At 37.5% G+C, this 4742-nt stretch overlaps 1 non-coding gene across 1 annotated transcript; it reads left to right on the plus strand.

The window, feature by feature from the left end:
- Positions 1-2052: 2052 nt before the first annotated feature.
- Positions 2053-2263, plus strand: LOC114213053 (small nucleolar RNA U3). Its single transcript, XR_003610110.1, has one exon. It is a non-coding gene; the product is annotated as a small nucleolar RNA U3 (small nucleolar RNA).
- Positions 2264-4742: the final 2479 nt, after the last annotated feature.

Raw genomic sequence — 4742 nt, forward strand, 5'->3', positions numbered from 1 at the left:
ATATACTTTAAAAATATTTTCTCTCAGTCAATGGCTTGTCTTCTCACTCTCTTAACAGTGTCTTCCAAAAACCGGAAGTTTTTCATTTTGGTAAAGCCCAATTTTTCAATTATTTCTTTTATGAATCATGTCTTCAGTGTTCTAAGAAATCTTTGCCTAACCCAATGGACAAATATTTTCTTCATTTATCCAAGAAGTTTTAAGATTTTAGGTTTTGCTTTTACATCTGTGTCCCATCTTGAGTCAATTTTACATACGACAGAAGTATGCTGGAAGTTCATATTTTGCATATGACTATCCAATTGTTCCAGCAACACTTATTGAAAAGACTGTCCTTTCTCCACTGATTTGCCTCTGCATTTTTGACAAAAATTAGTTGTCCATATATGCATGGATCTAATCCTGACTCTATTTCTGTTTCACTGATCTCTTTATCTGTTGATGTGTTGATTCCATACCCTTATAAGTCTTGAAATTATGAAGTGTTAGCCTTCTGATTTTATTCTTGTTTTTCAAGGTCGTTTTGGGTGTTCAAGGTTGTTTGCATGTCCATATAAATTTTAGAATAATCTTGTCAAATTCTGCCAAAAAATTCCTGCTTCAGTTTTGATTGGGATTGGATTGAATTTAAACTCTAGATTTGGGGAAGAATTTGGGAGAAAATGTAAATGTTAGGTAAGGAAATGGGTTCTCCCCTAGAATCTCCAGAAGGAACCAGCCCTGCCAACACCTTGACTTTAGCTCCAGGGAGACTGATCTCAGACTTCTGACATCCAGAACTAGAAGAGAGTAAATCTGTGTCATTATAAGCCACTAAGTTTGTGGTACTTTGTTATAGTAGTAAAAGGAAACTAATAGAATGGTTGACATTTATTCAAGCAGATTGTTTTGTTTTGGTTTTGCCTTCTATATATCTTACTAAATATGAGTATGTATATGTGTATATCTTGGATGTGGTCCATTTGTGTGTATGTTTATGTATTTATACCTATCTGTCTATATCTTTGACATCTTTCTATGTCTGTGCATATAAATTTACCTAACTTTTTAAAAATAAACAGTGTGGTATCCTATTATCTAAATGGAACATATGTTATTCATCTCATCCTTTCCAGAAGAATTTTTAGAATTTTAGAATTAAGAATTCTTTACCACCACGATTACCACTACCACAAACAATCCTATTGCTAATATCCTCATACATGTATCTGGGTGCACTAGTTTGTGTATTTCTGTAGAATAATTTAATAGAAGTTCAACTGCTGAGTCATACATTTTATTTTTTATTTTTTTTAAGATTTTATTTATTTATTTGAGAGAGAGAATGAGATAGAGAGAGAGCATGAGAGGGGAGAGAGTCAGAGGGAGAAGCAGACTCCCCGCTGAGCAGGGAGCCCGATGTGGGACTTGATCCCAGGACTCTAGGATCATGACCTGAGCCGATGGCAGTCGCTTAACCACCTGAGCCACCCAGGCGCCCTGAGTCATACATTTTAAATTGTAATAGAAAACACCAAGATTGGGGCGGCTGGGTCGCTCAGTCGGTTAAGTGTCCGACTCTTGGTTTCCGCTTGCATTGTGATCTCCTGGTCATGATCTCAGGGTGATGGGATCGAGCCCCACTTCGGACTCTGTGCTCGGCACAGAGTCTGCTTGGGATTCTGTCTTCCTCTGTCTCTTTCCCAGCTTGCGTGCGTGTGCTCTCTCACTTTCAAATAAATCAATAAAATCTTAAAAAAAGAAAAAGAAAACACCAAGATTTCTTCCAAAAATTTGTTTCAGCTTTTTTACCTTTTAATTCTGGTTTAGACACATACAGAAGTTTTAAATATTTGTGACATCAGCTGCCACTCTTGTCATTTAACATTTTTACTTTCGCTATTCCACTTAGACATTCTCCATTAGCAAGATCACAGAATTATTCACCTGTATGTTTTCTTCTAGTGTTGGGATGGACATTGAAGAATGTTCAACGGTTTGCTAAGAAGACAAATGGATACTGCTAGACAAGAAAGAAACTAGCAATGACTCAGTTAAAATATTCCCTGATTTAAGACTATACCTTAAGGGATCATTTCTATAGTTTGCTACTAGAGAAGTTTCTCTAATCATGTCAAGTACCCGAAACCATGAGAAGGTGCAGTGTTGTCTTCTGAGCATGAAGCTGGCTCTAGGTGTTGTTTCGGCAACTGCCTTCTGCCTTTGATGATGGTTCCTCTCTTCCTTTGGGGCAGTAAGAGGGAGAGGACACAATCTGAATGGTTTCTGTTTTATTTTTTTAAAAATTCCCTGATTTGGGGCATCTGGGTGGCTCAGTCAGTTACATGTCTGCCTTCAGCTCGGGTCATGTTCTCGGGGTCCTGGGATTGAGAACCACATCAGGCTCTCTGCTCAGCAAGGAGTCTGCTTCTCCCTCTTGCTCTCCCTCTCTCAAATAAATAAAGTCTTAAAAAAAATTCCCTGATTTGACACATTGAGGTTGTAAAACAGATGAGCCCAATAGCTCTCACAGCCTGTTTTTGCTCTCTGAGGAAGCACCATGAGGGTTCTTCCTCTGTAAATGATATGAAATGCCTCATATTTCCCCACCATCTCCCCAGCCCCCTGGACCCCTGTGTTTCAGCCAAATTGATATGCTTTCAATCTTCAGAACACCTATGTATTCTTCCTCATCACCTGATTTTCACACATGTCCCTAACTCTGGTTTGGGCATCATCATTCTCTTGATTACAAACTATTAGTTCTGGTCTCAGTTCAAGCATGACTTGCTCCAGGTAGCCTTTAGGACCAGCTCCTTTCCACCCACCCCCAACACACACACACACACACACACACACACACACACATCCAGTCTGAGTGTTGTACCCCCTTCTACGTGCTTCAAAACCACTCTTCACCTACCCACCACAGCACCAATCTCACCGTATCATACATATTTTTCTCTCAGGACTGTCTTCCCCAAAGGCAGTGACTTTCATGAGCATGCCTATTTTGTTATCTCCTTTGACCTACACAGCACCTGGCACACAACAGTTGCCCAGTAAGTTTTCAATATTTGTTAAATAAGTAAATGAAAAAAGTAAATGAACCAAGACTGATATAACTGATATTATAAATTCTTATGTGAATTACCATATTCTAGTTAATCCTTTTTCAATAGATAGCACAAAACTAAACTCAAGTTTTGACTTTATGAGAAGTATAAAATCTGAATAAACTTGTAATTGGTAAAGGACTATTACAATGGCTATAAAAAAAAAAACCTTACATTCTTGTGAATCTCTATTTGTTGGACTCATTTTATCATAGAATAGACTTGAGACTTCTGCTTCCAGACAAGATGGGGGAATAGAACCAGATCTACCCTCTCAACTAAAACCACTCTTCTGCCTCCACTACCCAAAATTAAAAGATAAAATGTCTGAAACAGTGATTTTCAAGGTACTGGACATTGGGCAATAAAGGACAGTAATCCTCCAGAGACAGAAAACAACAACAACAATGAGGTGAGTTCTACAACTACCCCAGATTACTACCATGAGAGGGTATTAAGGCCATGGCCCAGGGAAAGGGCACCCAGGCAGAGTCCTATGGACTCCTGAGTTGAGCAGACAGACCTGAAAGTCTGGGGAAACCAAGATTACAGTAGTTCACAGAGAAGAAAATTGCATAGAGAAAAGACCCAGAAATCTGCAGAGGATCCCCTTGACTATTCAGGACAATATTGATCAACATATGCATGTAAGGAAACTACATGAATTTGGGGAAAGAACTATCCAAAAGGATGAGAGGGAACAGCACTACTCTCATTGTAATATATTTTTCAGTACCTACACAAGGCTGAGAATAGTATTTGCTCCCACCAGCAGTTCTGAAAGACCCCACAATTCTCTGGGTGCACTATTCTGGAGGGTCTTGCCCAGTAGAAGAAAATAATTACCTTTTAATTAAGCATGACCATGGCTTGCCTAACAGATCTTAAAAGCAAGACTCAAAAGGACCAAACTGTTTACAAGTAACCTAATGGCATCCCAAAACAATGTTCGAAAATACTTACAGTAATACAAACACACCCAGCACACAAGGAAAAATTTACAATGTCTGGCATCTGGTCAGAGATTACCAGGCATGCAAAGAAGCAGAAAAATATGATCAATAGTGAGGAGGAAAATCAATTAATCAAAAGCCACCCAGAACTGACACAAACATTAAAATTAGCAGAAAAGAATATTAAGACAATTGTTATAATTGTATTCCATAATTCAAAAAGTTAAGTAGAGACATGTAAGATATGAAAAATATCCAAATCAAAATTCTAGAGATGAAACTTCAATGCCTGAAATAAAAAGTATGTTGAAAAGATCAATGGCAGATTAGTTAGCTTAAAAGAAAAGGTTAGTAAATTTGAGGACATAGCAATAAAAATTATCTAAAAGGGAACCAAGAAAAATAAAAATTTGAAAAAAATGAACAGAGCATCAGTGAGTTGAAGGACAAATTTAAGTGGCCAGATATACATGTAATTGGAGTTCCTGAAGGAGAGATACAGAAGAAATATTTGGAGAGACAATGGCTAAAAATTCTCCAAATTTGTTAAATATAATAATTGATACATCCATAAAGTTGATGAAATACAAAAACAGTAAACATGAAACGAACTGCATCATAGCAGTTCATATTCAAATTGGCCAAACTAGTGATAAAGAGAAAATCTTAAAAGTAACCAGAGAAAGAAATCACA

Source organism: Eumetopias jubatus, unplaced genomic scaffold (genome assembly GCF_037043125.1).
Source record: "Eumetopias jubatus isolate StellerSeaLion01/CBP00866 unplaced genomic scaffold, mEumJub1_p1.0 scaffold_3, whole genome shotgun sequence".
NCBI lineage: Eukaryota > Metazoa > Chordata > Mammalia > Carnivora > Otariidae > Eumetopias > Eumetopias jubatus.